Below are 19,291 nucleotides of genomic sequence, written 5' to 3'. Positions count from 1 at the left end.
TTGGAATCGTCACCTAATTCGGTTTGGAAACTCGATGGAATCGAGGTCGAATCGGATTCTTCTCTCCTCCGAACCCTAGCTTTCCTTCGCCGTCGCCGGTCGCCGTGGGCCTCCATCGCCGCTCGCTAGCCCCTTTAAAAGGACCCCCGAGCTCTCCTCTATCCGCCGCCACCTTTGCCTTAGCCTGCCGTCGCGTCTAGCGCCGCCTCCGCGTAGCCCTAGTCGCCGCCGTCGTTGCCGTCGGTTCAGCCGCGTCGCGCCGCCGTTGCAGCCGCCGTCGTCAGTCGCCGTCGCCGCCATCGTGGTCGTCAAGTCGCCGCCGTCCTCGTCCGCTTCTCCGCCGCCGCTTCTTCCTCGTCGCCGGCGCCGTCCGTTGCCCTTCCGCCGTTGTTTTGGTCACCGGTGAGTTCGCCGCGTCGCCCTCTACCCGTTGGTGCCCTCCGTTCGCGCCGACGTGCCGTCGTTCGCCGGCGAGCATGCGCGCCCGAGCCGCCCGAGTCGCCGCCGGTGCTGACGTCATCGCTGCCGTCATCGCTGACGTCATCGGGATCGTCCGCCGTAAGCCGGTCGTGGACCGTTTGATCTCGGCCGTCCGTTTTGGATAGGGTTGATCTCGGCCGTTCGTTTCCGTGAGCCGCTGCCGTGCACCCGGTCCACCGCAAACCCTAGCCGCTGACGCAATAATCCTTCTTTTCCTTTTCAAAAATAATTCATTATGGCGTCATAATTCAATTAAAATCAATATAAGTGTTTTAATCCGATTTAATCTTTAAAAATTCATAACTAATTCATTTGAACTCAGTTTAATGTGGTTCAAGTTGCAAAAGTTGTGTAAAATAAAGATCTACATTTTAAAATTGTCCATAAATTGAATTAAATTTATTTAATTCTTTTTAAATGGGCTTTAAATAGATTTAATCTTGTAAAATTCATAATAAATTCATTTGAAGTCAGAATGAGGCCGTTCAAGTCTCATAAATCATCTAAAATTATGATCTACATGTTTGTTTACTTTTTATGTACTGTTTATTTGGTTTTTATTAGTCTTTTTCTTCATTTTGCGTGTTAGCTTGTCGTTTCCGTCGTTGCGAAGGTTCGCGAGTGCGCCGGAAGTATTCAAGAAGATTAATTGAAGACCGATTATTGCAAGGCAAGTCACACAGATCCTAAACACAATCCTTTGAGCATGTTGATCCTATATTTAAATTCTCTATTTATTTCAACTGTGCATTTATTTTCGAATGTCATTGGGTGGAATTAACCTATTCTTTGTTATGGCCCTTTTGTTCTTGATTACTTTATTCCTTGTTACCTTGGGAGATTATAATTTGACTAGTTGAGCTTTATATATTGGTTCAGCTAGATATTAGAGGTAATTGCTTTGCCATGCTTAGAAACATTAGCACACAATTGGGATAACTAATGTTTCACTATCACTTATGGTTATATTTAATGGTAGCTCACGATGGTCAATTGTGATTGGTTAATTAATTACTTGTGATTGGTTAATTAATTATTTGCCAACTAAAACTGGATAATGGTGGGTTGTGAGCACATGGTTTTGAGAGTCGTGCTCATGACAATTAAGGACCGGTTCGCGAGCTACTATTGTGAAACATTAACCGTGCCAACCACAAACCAGCGTGGGCAACGGCTTTACCTTTTGTATAGCATGGTTCACTGCAGAGCACCAGGTTGAGAAGTGGCGGAGATAAGCCCACGGGGGTCGCTGGGGAGTCCATACCTTGTTTATAAGGGGGTGACTATGATCCGGGAATGGTGCACTGTGGTGAGTTGTGTTGTGCAGAGGGTATTGTCACAGCCTCTATTCGGGTACTTTCCAGTATCGCGACGCATGGTAGACATGATGTTGAGGCTGTGTCTTGTGGGTACAGTGGTACACCTCTGGCCAGAGTAAAACTATTCGAATAGCCGTGCCCGCGGTTATGGGCGAGTTGAGCAATGTTTTTCGTGATTAGTCTCACACCTCTCACAATAATTATGGATGTTATACCTGGTAATAATTTGCTTAGCTCCTGGTTTGGAGTTAGATTTGTTCAGCCGGGTATGGTTGTTTAGAATGGTTGGGCCTGTGCAGCATGGGCGTGTTGTTCAGTGTTGATTAAAATTTCTGATTAATTACTCCACTGTTTTACTTCTTTTAAATGTTTTGCTAAATGCTGCTTTTGCAAATGAGCCTATATTATGCCATCCTTTGGTATCCTTGTGCACTTGCATATTTGCTGTGTGGCTTGCTGAGTATGTCATATGCTCACCTTGCAATAATCAATCAACCTCAGTTGAAGAAAAAGGATCCAGAAGGAGAAGACGTTTGGCTTATACCCCAGTTGAGCTGCCTGTGGGAGTGGAGCTGGAGCTTCGCTAGATTTTATTTTCCGCTGCAGTTTTCTTCTTGGTGAGGACTAAGTGCCTCATAAGTAAGTATTTATCGTTCTAGTTAATTTGATGAATCTGTATATTAAATTGTCAGTTTGTGTACCTCGGCTGATTCCTGGACGAGGATTTTATGCACAAATAAGTTCGGAAATTACTAGTGAATTTCCGGGCGTGACAGGCCAGCGGCAAGCGGCGGTCAGACCGACAGCATACAGGCGGGCAGACCGGCGGCGGCGACAGGCGCAGCAGGCGATCTCGGCGGTCAGACCGGTGGCATCCACTCAGTCAGACCGGCAGATCAATCTCGGTCAGACCGACTTTCTTCGATTTCGAGGGTAACTTTTATTTCCACTAAAAGTTTTCAGTTTTTGGGTATACCAATCATTCACCCCCCCTCTGGTTGGCTTAGTTCTTGTGATTCGATCCTACAAGTGGTATCAGAGCCTTGTTTTCTTCTTTGGATTTTTACCGATCTAGAGTTTTTGCCATGGCTACTCCCGCTAGGTTTTCAACTAAGCCTCATGTTTTCGATGGAACGGATTTTTCTCATTGATGTAGTAGGATGCAATCTTATATTATGGCTGAAGATTATGATATTTGGAGAAAAGTTTCTCATGCTTATGTGATTCCTGAAGCTATTAATACTGCTGCTGAAAAAACTGCTTTTGAACAAAATTGCAAAGCTCGCAACATTCTTTTGAGTGGTATTTCTTGTTCGGATTATGATCGTGTTGTTCATCTTCAAACTGCTCATGAGATTTGGATTGCTTTGAGTAATTTTCATCAAGGAACAAATAACATTAAAGAGCTTCGTCGAGATCTTTTTAAAAAGGAGTACATTAAATTTGATATGAAACCTGGAAAAGCTTTGGATGACTATCTTTCTAGGTTTAATAAAATTTTGAGTGATCTTAGATCTGTTGATTCTTCTTATGATGCTAATTATCCACAATCTGAGATTTCTCATCACTTTTTGAATGGTCTCGACATGTCTATTTGGGAGATGAAAGTTGCATCTATTCAGGAGTCTGTTAACATGTATACTTTGACTTTGGATTCACTTTATACTAAATTGAAAACACATGAGATGAATGTTCTTTCTCGAAAAGTTGATTCTAAATCGAGTGCTTTGGTTTCTTCTTCTTCTTCTTTGGATATTGATGCCTCTTCATCTAAGTCGTCTTTTCTTGCTGTTATTAATGCCACATCCGATGATCAACTCGAACAAATCGAGGAGGAGGATTTGGCTTTGGTTGCTAACAGAATTGCTCGAGCTATGAATAATGCCAGGAACAGGAAAAGAGGTGGTCCAAATCGTTGCTTTGAATGTGGTTCAATTGATCATCTTCGTTCGCATTGTCCTAAGTTTGAGAGAGGCAAAAAAGAAGACAAAGATGGTGAGAAGACCAACAACAACAAGTCCAACAACAACAAGTCGAAGGGTTCTTACCAAGGGAGGAAGATGGAGAATCTTAGAAAGGCTTTTCAACAAGTTTGGTATGGGTATTCTATTAATCCTATTAAGCCCTAGCCCAGGATGTCAAATTGGGGTTATTAAATGATTTCAAATGGAAAAGTCACCAAAACCAAAGTTGTAGAACTCATCGAGGTGCAAAATTTTTATTTCGGTCATTTCTCCATCTAACTCTATTTATACAATTTGAAATTCAAATTTTGAAAAGTTCAAATAGAATTTTAGATCAGTGAACGATTCAACTGAAAAAGTCATCAACAACAAAGTTGTATAACTCATCAACATCTACAGCTTTTATTTTGGTCATTTTTCTATATAACATTTTTTTTGAACCGTTTGAATTTGAATTTAAAAATATGACAACTTCAAACAACATTTTCAAATACAAAAATATATCAACTGAAAAAGTTATCAACAACAAAGTTGAATAACTCATCAAGATCTAAAACTTTTATTTTGGTCATTTCTTCATACGACAAAGTGATAGTAACATTGTTCGCAAAATTGACATATCTCTTATCTCGTTTATAAACTATAACACATATATGTAAAATTTGTGAATAATATTACTAACATTTCTTCGGATGAAGAAATAACAAAAATAAAAGTTTTAGAACTTGATGAGTTATTCAACTTTGTTGTTGATGACTTTTTCAATTGAAATCATTTAGTATTTAAAAATGTTGTTTGAAGTTGTCATATTTTCAAATTTAAATTCAAACTGTTCAAAAGAAATGTTATATAGAAAAATGACCAAACTAAAAGTTGAAAATCTTGATAAGTTATACAACTTTATTGTTGACATTTTTTCCATTTGAAATCATTTACTACCCGTAAAATTGTTTTGACTCATAAAATGAATTATTATACTGCACTTAATTATTTTCCTATAGTCAACTTACAAATATAAACATTTCATATGAAAAATATAAAAATAGTCATCGGTGACGGGCTTTAGTTAATGCCCGATAGAGATTAAGTATATAGCCCGTCACTAATGAGTCATCTGTGACGGGCCTGTTGTTATCTCAAACGGGCCTCAAGTTATGGCCCGTCACGGATGATGGTCATCCGTGACGTGCCACAACTTGAGGCCGAGATATGGAATGTTATCTCAATCGGGCCTAAACTACGGCCCGTCATTGATAGGTGTCATTCATGACGGGCTTAAGTTTTATGCCCATCTAACATGTCTGTACGACCATATCTCAATCGGGCACTTTTCGGCCCGATTGAGATGACTTTCTTATGACGGCCCGCTATTTCTAAGCAGATTAGAGCCCATCACAGATAGAAGGATCTGTACTAGTGTTAACAAATCATAAATTACCATCCTACTGTGGTTTGTCTTAAAAAACCGACAAGCACAACACTAAAATCCACTATAATATATATATGTTGCTTTGAAAGTATGGTTTCTGTTGGCATTAAATTAACTAAGAATGTTTATAGTCAATCTATGTATTTATCTAACCATGATCGATCAAACAGGTACAAAATAGCCAAGGACATTAGATCGGGTCTGCTCTACCTACATCACGAGTGCGACCCACATATCCTGCATAGAGACATCAAACCAGGCAATGTACTCTTGGATGAAAATTTCAACGCCAAGCTCGCCGAATTTGGCCTATCGAGGATGGCAAACCAAGACAATGCAACGTTGCTGACAACTGCCATAGGCTCGGAAGGGTACCTTGATCCACAGTGTCTGAAACACGGTAAGGTCCCGTTCAAGCGTAGCTCAGACGTGTACAGCTTCGGCATCGCCCTTCTCGAGATCGCCTGCGCAAGGAGGCACAGGGAGCAAATCTGGGACCTATACCGAAGAGGTGGCAATGTTGTCGAGGCGGCGGATACAAGGTTAACCATTGGTGGTGGCCTTGATATGAGAGAGATAGAGCGTGTCATCGTATTGGGGCTCTGGTGCTCTGCTTTGGAGACTCAACACCGCCCTTCTATGCGGCAAGCTATGGATGTCCTGGAGCGTGACGGACCGTTGCCTGCCCTTAACAGCTTGATCGTCGTCAACACTACTTTGGCATCAACGACAGAGGAAGACGCCTCCAGTGCGCCGGCGGCGGGCAATCGCTATGACTGTGATGAGGCACCACTGCTGATTGAAGGGTAGCAGGGTGAGCCATGCATGACCTTAACTGCTGACAATATCTCGTAAGCAAGCACGCATGCATGCTTGGTTCTTACAAGAGCTGCTGATCGAGTGCTGAGTGCAAATTCTCATGTTGTCACTTTATTATGTAATTGCCTTCTTTTTTTAAAAAAGAAAAACTTGCACGGGGAGGCTCTTTATGGCACGAGGGAGCAACGGGGAGGCCGGGGAGTGGCTGTTTTGGGGCGGCAACGGCCGGCGACGTGGGCGACATCGTGGGCGAAATGGAGCTCCATCCCGGCGTGATTTTTGGGGGAAACGTGAGGAGAGTGTGGAGGAGGTGGAGGGGTTGCGGTTGCTCTCGGTTTGGATGCGAGCGCGCGAGTGAGAGGTTGTGAAAACGGCGGCGTCGTGGGCGGCATGGCGGCATGGCGTGGTTGGGCTTGGGATGGCTGGGGATTGGGGATGGCAGGTGGGGCCCATGGGTCCCACCTGTCGGCCTGAGGAGAGCAGAGACCGGTTTGAGGGGGGGGAATAGACTTGGAGGGGGGAGCGAGCTGGGCCGACCCGAGAGAAGGAGGCGCGCGGGCCGCGGGAGAGAGAAGGAAGGCTTGAGCTGAAAATTGCCCAAGGGAGGAAGGAGAGATTTATTTGGTTTTCTTTATATTCTAATTGATTAAATGAACTTTGTGCTATTAAAATTACTTCTTGAGCTGCGAAAATTCGCGGGAAATTTGAGAGAGTATATTAGGGCACAAAGAATATTACAAAATATTCCCGGCTAATGATTTTTAAAGGAAATTTTAATTTCCTCAATAATTCTCTTGATTAAATTGATTTAATTTTTATTTAAATTCTAGAAAATGCATTATTAAATGATTTTTTAATCCCGAACGAAAATTGGGGCACTACAGTTGCCGGGGATGCAAGCTCTTGCATACCTCACAGACTAGCGTGGAGAATGAGAAGGAGGCCAAGCTAGAGGAGGCCCGTGTGGAGGAGGTTTGATCCGCTTGCGGTTCGGGCAGCTTGGGACGGCGGTGGCGATCTTGCAGCTCGCCGCCCCCTATGACGATGCCATTGTTGCTCGGGTCGTCCTCTGCTGTGACGATGTCATTGTTGACCCCACCGCTGATATGCCCAAAGCTCAACCTCCACCACCCATCTCCTCACGATTCGGTGGTTGATAGCCCTCCCAAGCCAGATTCCTCAAGCCCTCTTTTGCAGGTTTCCTCTTCCCCAACCTTGCCCGTTGACCCAAGAAGACAACAGTTCTTTCGCCATTGGTTGAACTTTTAACTTCCTTTGAGTGGCTGGATTTGGGTTCCTTCATTCTCATTGTTTCTTTTTGTAGCAGCTTCCATGCAGGGTTTGTGTCGAAACAAGATTTCGGCAATACTAAAAGGGGGTGGCTATCAAGCTGGAAAAGTGCATGGGTTTGGAGACAAAGGATTTATACAGGTTCAGGCCTTCTTATTCAAGAAGTAATACCCTACTCCTGTCCGGGGATGAAACCGCCGAGTGTATTATTGAATGTAAGATCTCCCAGAAAATTGATGTCCCAGGAAGGACTCGGACCCCTCCTTATATAGAGGAAGGAGTCCGTATTACAAGGTATAACTCATACCCCTAACAGAATACGAGAATACAGATAAAATACAATCGTAACCGACTAAACCTCAGGGTATTTCCTTGACGTACAAGTTAAGAAACAAACCCGAGATACAAATAAAGATATTCTATCTATATTCGGTATCATATATCCAGTCTAAATATAACCGCCGTGTAAATATGGGGTATCTATAATCTCCACAGTAGCCCCCGAGACCTTTGCAGTCGACAACATAGCTCTCTCAAAAATAATAATCCGAGTGCTTTAATTTTTCCCTGCTAAGGCCTGCCGAGTAGCAAAGACGAAGACTGTAAAGGGCGAAAAATAAAAAACATGGTGCATCGAATAGATGCACCTAATTAGGTGTTGCCCCCGACTATATGATTAGTTAACAAACTAAACATGTAGTCAAGAACAAAATAATCGCATAATCATGCATCATATGACAAAAGCATATGCGGCGTCCAACAAAACATTCAGCCGACTGCTTTCCAGCCATAGTAAAAAGAATCCGAGTGAATAACACTCTAAAAGGTTCACAAATGAACATATTTGACAGGCATCCGAGTAAAAAACTCTAAAGATAATCCATCAAATGTTATAAAAATTATGGTAATTAATAAGTCTAATAGCCTAGGCTATGACTCTCACCATAATTAAAATAGGCATATAACACGCCAAGAGAATGACCATTGTAAAAACAAGTCATCTCAAATCAACCCAGATAGCTTTTGCAGCCTAAAAAAGCTTACAAAAATAGTATAACACTTTTCTGTCGAGTACATTTCAATTTGCATTGCAATAATTCCGAAGAATTATATAACTGCATTAAAAAGGATTTTATCAGCATTGGGCCACACCATTGCGAGCATAAATTGCCAAAGCAAAAATGCCTAAGTCCCTAAGGAGCACAACGGGCCACGCTGTTAATAATATTGGGCTGAAGTACTGTTCAGGCCTAGGCACATTAGCACCCCCGAAACCCTTAACAAAAAATCCCGAAGTCTAAGCGGCGCTTCGTCTTCCCCGCCGGAACTCTCACCATTTCCCCCATTCCTTGCTATAGTACAGAGCTGCGCCGGCGAAACTAGGGTTCACCATTCCACTCCAATCCACCTCCAAAAAGTTCACAAAAATCCTCCACGCAACTCATCGCTTCAATTCCACATCTCTCCCCAGCCATCCCTCGAATCAAATCAACTCATTCGGATCAAATCGATGGCGGAAGAAAAAGAAAGCTTTGAAAGCCAATGGGCGTCGTCCGACTTGATGGAGGAGAACTTGAAGGAGATGGTGGCGCACGGCGTTCTCCCAGCAAAGGAGATCATCGGATGGCGGCCAGCATTTGGTGAAGCTTTCCTGACCCCCGATACACATGAGGTCGTGGTTTTTTTCTCACTTCTTCTATGGCGGATTTGCTCTTCCAACCTCGAAGTTTTTCCGTGGGATATTGAACTTCTATGGAATCAATTTACATCATTTGAATCCAAACTCCATAGTCCATATTGCAAATTTCGTCCATGTCTGCGAAGCTTTTTTGGGCATTAGGCCTCATTTTGCTCTGTTCCGCCGAATCTTCTTCCTCAAGCCCCAACCGAACAAAAGCAAACCATGCGTAGTTGGAGGGGCTGGATTTCAACTGAGAGGGACCTTGAGCCAAAAGTATTTTTCTATGCCCTTCAAGACCTCAAACAAAGGATGGCATGCCAACTGGTTTTATGTCCAAAATCCCGAGCCCGCTCTTCCCGAGTACTCCTGTCTTCCCCTAGTATACCAAGATAATTGGAACTCACTGCCCATGGGAGATGAAGCTGCCCAAGCCTTAGAACTGATGGAGCGCATGCTGAAGCTCAAGGAGCAAGGCTTGCAGGGAGAGCAAATCACTCGGCATTTCATTAAGTGCCGATTAGCTCCAATCAAAGAGAGATCCCGCACAGCTTTCGAGTTTGATGGTAAACATGATCCAAACCGTGAAGACCCAGATTCTCTGGACTTAAGATCATGAAGGAGAGGATGTACAAGATATTCTCAAACGCCATCGTTGTCAGTTATTTGCATCTGCTGCCAGTCGTGCCATATAATGCATTCAACCCATCTCCGCTGGTATGTATCAGAACTCTTCAAACCGCGACCAAAACATAATTTTGTCTTCTTGTTGAATTAACAGACCGTGGAGGCATTTCATTCAGGAATTTGCTTTGATGAAGTCTGACCCCCCAATTGCTCAACGCCGATCTCCTCGTCATCAGACCGTTCAGGGGAGTGGAGGACCAAAAATCAGGTCAGACTCCCAATCCAAAACTCCCAATCCGACTGGGCAATCAGATTCTCGCAAGAGAAAACTTGTGCTAAGCGACGACGAAGGCGACGACAATAATAAATTTGGGGATAAGGGATCACCCAAAAAACTACCAAAGCACACTGCTCCGAAGAAGAAAAAGTTCAGAAAATCCTCCAGGTATAAACCATTCGGTACCATCTCACTTCGACATGCTTCTCTCATGAAGATAATATTGAAAACTGGAAGAAAACTTGCAGGAAACCGTCTGACATAGATCCATCCGGGAAGGACTCTGATCCAGCTAACACAGAGACAGGTTCATCCAAAGAAGCTGGGCCGACTTCTGAGGACCACCCGACTGGCGTTCAGACTTCAACTGATTATGTCAACCCAAGCGACCAGCCCCCGACTGGAAACCAGTTGGCAGAAGCGGAAACTGCAACAAGCCAAGAGCCCCCGACTGGCAATCAATCGGAAGTAGGTCCAGATCAAGAAATTCCTGAAGTTGAAGTTCAGGCTACAACTTCCCAAGGACTGGACGCTGGTAACGACCCAACGCCTGGGTCCCCAGATAAAGGGCAAGGATCGCCTCACGCTCAACCGGAAATTGCTTCAGGTAACCCATCTTCTCAAGTAATGCCAATCTGAATAACTCCGACTTGCTTGTCTAATGTTTGGGAATACATCAGGACCACTAGGCGGTGACGGAGAAGAAATCCCTCGCATAAAGGCAACTACTGATTCTCGTCCCCCCATCTTAATCAAATGGTGGGACGACAACTTGCAACCTGCAGGCATTGTCATAAATCGACAGAAAGAAGACGAAGAGGTGCGCCAGCTAAAGAAAGCACTCGGAAGAAGCTACCCGCATTGTAAATGTAAGTCTTCCAGGTGGCTGCCTTTGGCGACCTTGTTTCCTTCTCAGCAAGACTAAACAGTGAATCATTGCATAGAGAATCCATCTCCGTAATGAGGCCAAAACCACAACTTTAGAAAAGCCGGTTCCTCATTTAGGGGCCCTTGAAGTGGTTAGGGATCAGCTACACTGTCACGCCCGGAATTTCTATCCAAAATTCCAAACGCTTACATGTGTGTTAAGCCCTCGTCCAGGAATCAACCGAGGCACACAATGACAATATTGATAATAGAGTACAAATATTTAACTATGGAATATTCGAAAATAATAAATTATTACAGAGGTGGATAGTTCCTCTCAAACAAAAATAACATTCTACGCAGCGGAAAATAAAACTATGGCAAACTACGGAACAGCGATGGCGACTCCACTCCACAGGCAACTTAACCAAGAACAAGCCTAGTCCTCCAGATCATCACCTTCACTGAAGTACTCCTCTTCTGATGAATGAATATTGCAACAATGAGCATATAACATACTCAACAAGCCACACAGCAAATATGCAAGTGCACAGGATAACAAAGGATGGCATAATATAGCTCATTTGCAGAAAACAACATTTAATAAATATTTAAGAGAATAGTAAAACAGTTGAATAATTAATCAATATTAAATAAACACCATACAACACACCCGTGTTGCATAGGCCCAACCACATTTGAACAACCAACCCCAATTGAACAAATTAAACCTCCAAACCAGGAATTAGCCATTCCAGACCAGGAATTAAATCAATTACACCTTTTCACCAATAATGAGTAGTGTGAGACTAATCACGAAAAACATTGCTCAACTCACCCATAACCGCGGGTACGGCTATTCGAATAGTTTTAAACTCTGATCAGAGGTGTACCACTGTACCCACAAGACACAACCCCACATCATGTCACCATGTGCCTCAGTACCACCACGATACCTCGGAAAGGAGTCGTGACAATACCCCTCGCATAACACAATTCACCACAGTGCACCGTACCTGGATCATAATCACCCCCTTATAAACAAGGCATGGACTCCCCAGCGACCCCCATGGACTTCTCGCCACTTCTCAGTCTGGCGCACTATAATGAATCACGCTATACAAAAGATAAAGCCGTTGCCCACGCTGGCTTGTGGTTGGCACGATAAATGTTTCACAACAGTAGCTCGCGAACCGGTCCTTAATTGTCATGAGCACAACCATCAAAACCATATGCTCACAACCCACCTTAACCAGGTTTTAATTATCAATTAATTAACATCACACGATTTACCATCGTGAGCTACCATTAAATGTAACCATAATTAATAATAATAATGTAACATAGTTTATAATTAATCCCCTTTAGTTAGCTAATGTTTCTAAGCATAGCTAAGCAAACTTACATATAGCATTTAGCTGAACCAATCCAATATATAAGGTTCAAGCTAATCAATTTATTACCCAAGGTATCAAGGAATAGGGCATTCAATGCAAATTGGCTATAACAAAGGAGTAGGTTCACACCACCCGGTGACATTCGAAAATAAATGCACAGTTGAAATAAATAGAGAATTTAAATATAGGATCAACATGCTCAAAGGGTTGTGGTTAGGATCTGTGTGACTTGCCTTGGGCTTCCACAAACGCTTCGGAACCTTCCTCAACGGAAACGCTCTCCTCCGGAACGTCGGAAACTAAAGCAAATAAACAAAATCAACAAAACAGTACAAAAACAAGCATAAACAGTACATGTGGATATTTTTAACATGTAGATCTTGATTTTAGAAAAGTTTAGAAACTTGAACCACCTAAAACGGATCTACGGTTATTTAGTTATGATTTTCCGAAGTTTTAATCTATTAGAAAATCGAGAAAAAGGAAAAAGAGAGAGAGATGACGTCAGCCCTAAGGATGATGACGTCAGCCCTTGCGATGACGTCGGCATGACGTCAGCACGACGGCCGGCTCGGGTCGACGAGCTCGCCGGCGTTAGGGAGGTTGGCGGCGGAAACGGAGACCATCTACACGTAGAGGACAACGAGACGAACCCGTTGGTACTCACCACGACGAGAAACGATGCACGACGGCGGCCGGCGACGAGAAGGAAGACGGCGGCGGCTCGGGTCGACGGCGACGAGCGAGCTCCGGTGGTCGGCGGCAGGAAAGAAGGGGCGGCCGAGCTTCCTTGCACCACGGCGCACCTCTTGGCGATGACGGCAAGCGACGGCGACGGCGGAGACGGCGCGGCGGCGTTGCCGAAGACGGCCGGCGACGGCGGCGGACTTGGAGAGCGTCGCGGCGGCGCTAGGAGGCACGGGAGGACTCGGGAGAGGGGGCAAACGGAAGAGGAGATCAAGGGGAAGCTTTATATGAGCTCGGATTGAAGAGATCGAGCTCCAAACGGGAGGAATCGAATCGGGAAGAAATCGAACTCGGTTTTAGGGATAAAACCAAAACGAACTCGATTCGGACCCAATCCTCAACGATTCTCTTTGATTCTTGGGGGAAAAGAAAGAGGAGAACGAGAGGAACAAAACCCCTCAAAATCCCAAAGGAATTGGGCTCGGATTTGGGCGCAATCGGAGCGGGAAGCGGCGGCTAGGGTTCGGGTTCGCGCGGCGGCGGCCGGAGGTCGGGGACGGACCTGACAGGTGGGCCCCACCTGTCGGCCTCCGTGAGAGAGGGGCGGGCGGCGGCGGCTTGGGCCGGCGTGGGCCGCGCGTGGGGAGAGAGAGAAAAGGGAGAGTTGGGCCGAAAACGGCCCAACGGCCTAAGAGGGGGATTTTTGAACTTTTTCGAATAAAACAATTTGTGAAATGTTGTTTCAATTATTAAAAATACTTCCCTTACTCAAATAATTCCCAGAAAATTCTAGAAAATAGAGGAGCAAGCATAGTATTTAATAAAATTTTATCTAGCTCATTTTTATGTTGAAAATTTTCCTAGAAAATTAGGGTTTAGCTTGTAGGCTTTTAAAATAATTTCTAAAAATTCCAATTAAACCACAATTTATATATTTAAGATTTTTAGGGTGTGACAAACCTACCCCCCTTAAACAGAATCTCGTCCTCGAGATTCAGAAGAACTAGCGAACAGATGAGGATGAGCTGACTTCAATTCATCTTCTCGCTCCCAAGTGGCTTCTTCTTCCGAATGATTACTCCATTGAACCTTGCAGAACCGTATAACACGATTCCTGGTTTTCCTCTCACTTACTTCCAAAATTCTAACTGGCTTCTCAACATAAGTTAAATCTTCTTGAAGCTCTATACGATCAGGATCTGCTTCCTCCGTAGGTACTCGTAAACATTTCTTCAACTGAGACACATGGAACACGTCATGTATTCCCGCCATTGACGGAGGCAACTCTAACTGATAAGCTACTTCACCTCTTCGACTCACGATCTTAAAAGGTCCTACAAAACGCGGTGCTAATTTCCCTTTGGTTTGGAAACGATGAACACCTCGTAACGGCGTGACCCGAAGGTATACATAATCTCCTTCTTCGAAAACCAAATCTCTGCGACGATTGTCGGCATAGCTCTTCTGACGCGACTGGGCAACGCGCAACCTTTCTTGGATAATCTTCACTTTTTCTTCCGCCTCTCGCAATATGTCAGTCCCAAAAACTTGACGTTCACCGGTTTGATCCCAAAGGAGCGGCGTACGGCACTTTCGACCATATAATGCTTCATTCGGAGACATTTGCAAACTAGCTTGATAACTATGGTTATATGAGAATTCCGCATACGGCAAATTCTTATCCCAACTTCCACCAAAATCTAGAACACAAGCTCTCAACATATCTTCTAAAATTTGGTTTACTCTTTCCGTCTGACCATCTGTTTGAGGGTGATAAGCAGTACTGAAATTCAAACGGGTACCCAATTCTGATTGTAACTTCTGCCAAAACTTCGAAGTAAACTGGCTTCCTCTATCTGACACTATCTTCTTAGGAACACCATGCAAACATACCACTCTGGCCATGTATAACTCTGCAAGCTTATTCCCCGTGTAAGTTGTTTTGACCGGTATGAAATGAGCGACTTTGGTCAACCTATCAACCACTACCCAAATAGAATCATGTCCTGCCGACGTTCTGGGTAGACCGGTTATAAAATCCATTCCTATTTCTTCCCACTTCCACTCTGGAATCTTCAATGGTTGTAACAGACCGGCTGGCTTCTGATGTTCTGCTTTGACCCGCTGACATACATCACATAGAGCCACATATTCTGCTATCTCACGTCGCATACTGGCCCACCAGAATTGTAGCTTTAAGTCTTGATACATCTTAGTGCTTCCAGGGTGAATGGAATACAAAGTTTCATGTGCTTCTTTCATGATAGTATCCTTCAACTCCTTATTCTCTGGGACACAAATTCTTTCTCCTAACCACACAGTTCCTTGCTCATCTTCTACAAAACCGATGGCTTTACCCCTTCTCATGTTCTTCTTTATTTCCTGGATATCAGGATCATTCACTTGAGCTTCTCTAACTTGATCAAACAGAGTAGGTTTAGCTTCTAATGCGGCCACAAAACCTTTACTGACTATTCCCAAGTTCAACTTTTCAAATTCTTGGCACAACTCCCAAGGTAAACGTTGACCTTCTGACATATTACAGTAGCTTTTCCTGCTAAGAGCATCGGCTACAACATTTGCCTTCCCCGGGTGATAATGGATTTCCATATCATAGTCTTTAATCAACTCTAACCATCTTCGCTGACGCATATTCAAATCAGGTTGAGTGAAAATGTACTTCAAACTTTTATGATCCGTATATATTTCTGTACGGTTACCGAAAAGATAATGACGCCAAATCTTCAATGCATGCACCACAGCTGCCAACTCTAGGTCATGCGTTGGGTAGTTATTCTCATGAGGACGCAATTGCCTAGATGCATAAGCAACCACCTTTCCTTCTTGCATCAACACACAACCCAAACCGAGTCGGGATGCATCACAATACACTTGGAAACCTTTCCTCGAATCAGGCAAAATTAACACAGGCGCAGTCACTAGCCTTTTCTTCAGTACTTGGAAACTTCGTTCACAATCCTCCGTCCACTTGTACTTCACTTCCTTCTGAAGTAGACGAGTCATTGGTCTGGCGATCTTTGAAAAGTTCTCAATAAACCTGCGGTAATACTGTCACGTCCCAAAACGACTCTAAAATACATCCTCGAAATTATGCAAAGAATAAGTAAAATCCATGTGAAAGCCTCCAACAATTAAAATGTGCAAATGTAAAAGTCAAATAAGGCTTGGAGGATTTTTGTATATTTCCTAAAAGCCTAAAATGCGTAAATAAATTTTAGTGGAATTTTCAGAGCACAAATAATAATTGAGAAGAAATAAACAAAGTTAAAAAGGTTTTATAAAAAGAAAATCCCTAAAAGAAGTCCTCTTTCCCCCCCTTCCTCTCTTGGGCCGGCTCGGCCCAACTCTCCCTCCCTCTCTCTCCTCTCCCCCGCGGCCCATCGGCCTTCCCCCGCGCGCGCGCCGCTGACAGGTGGGCCCGCCCGCCACCCTCGCTGACGGGTGGGGCCCACCTGTCATCGCCTACCTCGCGCCGCTCCCGCCGCCCGCCCGTGCCCTAGCGCCGCCGCCGCCGCCGAATCCGCCGCATCCCGCCATCCCCGCGCGCATTAAAGTGGAGGGAAATATTCCCCGCGAATCCCTCTCCCTTTCCCCCCGCTTTCCCCTCTCTCTCTCCCTCGGATTCGCTCGGATTTACTCCCGCAATCCTCGCCGGCGCAATCAATGGCGGCCAAGATTTCCGCGGCCGATTCCTTCCTCTCCGGCCACCCTCTCTCCCTCCGACGCTATATAATCGTTCCCCGTGCTTCGCTCCTCCGTTTCCGCCACTCGCCGCTCACTCTCCCCGTCGGATTCGAGCTCGCGCCGTTGTCCTCTCTCTCCGCCGTCGCCGCCGAGCTCCGGTTCGCCGCCGTCGTCGCTCCGGACCTCCTCCCGACTCGGCGTCACCTCCTTCGGCTTCGCCGCGTTCTCGTCGACCTCGGCCACCCCTCCGCTTCGCTCGCCGACCGCCGGAACGCCGCCGTCCTCGTCAACCCGAGCCGCGCCACCGTCTTCCTCCGCTCCGGTCGTCGTTTCCGCCGTCCTCGTCGACCCGGGGTGAGCCGTGGACCGCTCCTTTCGCTTCCCCCTTCCCTCCTCTCTCTCGGGCGCCGCTCCGTCGCGCCGGAGGTCGCCGCCGGCGACCATCGGGGCGCGGGTGCGCCGCCTCCCGTCGGCCGTGCCGGCGAGGCCGCCTTCGGGCGCGCCCCGCGGCTGCCAGGTGGGCCCGGCCGTCAGCCGCCCGCGCCCGCGGGTGCGGCTGACGCGTGGGACCCACGGCGCCGGCCGGCGTCAGCCGCGTGCGCCCGGTCCACCGTGGACCGAGAGGCTGACGCGTGGGCCCCACTCCCGTGGACCCGGTCCGCGCGCCCTCTCTCCCGGCTGACGCAATAGATGAGTTTTTAATTAAAATTTAAATGAAGAAATTCGCAAATATCCATTTAAAGAGCATATAAACTTCAAATGGCCATATCTTGGCCATTTGAACTCGGAATTGGACCGTTCAAGTCTCTAATTTTTCCTTAAGAAGTCAAGAACCCATTTTTGTGCTTTGTTTCTGCTGTTATGTGGAGTTTATTAGAGTAAAAGCCTTTTTCTTTTCCGTTGGTCGTGTAGACGCTGCAGCTTCGGAAGATCCGCTCTTCGTGGAAGTTGAAGCCGACGTTTGGGAAAGCGAGCAAGGCAAGTCACATCATCTTTGAGCATATTGAATCCCAGTTTATAAAATTATGTTGATTTAAATTATTGCATTATCGCTTTATTTAAATTCCCGCGTTATCACTGTTTTATTTAGCCATGCCTATTTACCTTTGTTATGACCATATTATTATTGTTATTGTTATTATTATTACCTTGTTCACCCTAGATTAAACAAAACCTCAACTAGTGGACACTCTACTCATGGCACCACTAGTTTAATTTTAGGTAGATGCTTCGCAATTTAATTAGGTAACATTAGGTGGTTTTTCAACTATAGACTTTGGGAAATATTCATATCACCTGGACACTTTGGAACTGTTGGATTATTGTGGAATTGGATTCACACCGCCCCCTCTATTCAAAATCCCCAAAAGAGGTTTTAGGCTGGGCTCGGGGTGCATGGTTTTGATAGTAGCACCTCGGCCATATAAGGACCGGTCTTCGGGCCTCTGTTGCAAAGCACTACCATACTTCCACATGTCTAGTGGGTAAGGCTTAGTTTGTTGCTCAGTCTAGTCATAAACAAAAGTGCACGGATTGGAGATGGATGAAGTCGGGGGTCGATGGACATTCTCCAGGGTAAATGAAGGCTACACGAGCTGCGGCCCGGTAGTCGAGATGTCATAGCACAGAGTTGGTGCCCTGCTGCTAGGGGCTCAGTCCTGCCTGCCTATCCCGGAGGTTCCGGCCGTAGGTGGGATTGGGTCGGTACTCTTGTCTATGGCTAGGATGGGTTGGAAACTATGTCACGTCTTTCGTCTGTATACCGTGGTGGTATGTGGCACGTGGTTGCACGTGAGAAAGATGTGTCTTGTGGGTAAAGATGTACACCTCTGATCAGAGTATAATCTATTCGAATAGCCGCGCCCTCGGTTATGGGCAAGCCGAGCAATGTACCCAAGTTAGTGTTTTAATTCTTAAAATTTGCTCAACAACTAAAATGTGGAATGGTTGGCCTGGGTTGGCTTGGGACGAGCTGGGACCCAGGGTCGGGTTGCCAGTTCGGTCTGAATCATCGTAGGCCTTGGGTTAAGGCAGGTTCGTGTGGGTTCACGGCCTTGATTAATAACATTGTATAGTTCTAGGATCGGGTTTACAAAATAGCTTTGAGCAACTAAATGTCTTTAAATGCTGTTTACTGCAACCCTAACCCCTTTATGGTATAATTCCCTTGTACTCCCTTGCATTTATTCTGCATTTGTGGGTGTGTCTTGTTGAGTACGGTGGTTGTACTCAGTCTTGCTCAATTTTTCCCAAGCCCAGAAGAGGAGCTCCTTGAAGATGAAGGCTTTGGTGTCTAGCTCGTGCCTGCCGTCAAGCGCCTGTGGTCGTCGCCCTAGTCTTCCACTGTTTCCCGTTTGTCTTTGTGTGTGCTGGGCCTTCGCTGCCCATGTAATAAGTTAACTATTTACGCTTCCGCTTGTTAAACTCTGAATTGTATCAACTGTTGGTGTACCTTGCCTCCTGGGACAAGGATTAATGCACGCACGTCAGGAACGCCCGTTGGGTTATTTCCGGTCGTGACAAATACCCAGCAAGTCCAAGGAAACTACGAATTTCTGAAACCGTCTTGGGTTGCTTCCAACTTAATACTGACTCCACATTGCTTGGATCTACTGCCACTCCTCCAGACGAGATGACATGACCAAGAAACTTCACTTCGGACAACCAAAATTCACATTTACTGAACTTGGCATAAAGCTGATGCTCACGTAGTTTCTCTAAAGCTAGACGAAGATGCTCTTCATGTTCTTCT

The sequence above is a fragment of the Oryza sativa genome, chromosome 4 (assembly GCF_034140825.1).
Source record: "Oryza sativa Japonica Group chromosome 4, ASM3414082v1".
NCBI classification, from domain to species: domain Eukaryota; kingdom Viridiplantae; phylum Streptophyta; class Magnoliopsida; order Poales; family Poaceae; genus Oryza; species Oryza sativa.
Note: the sequence above shows the minus strand (reverse complement) of the source record.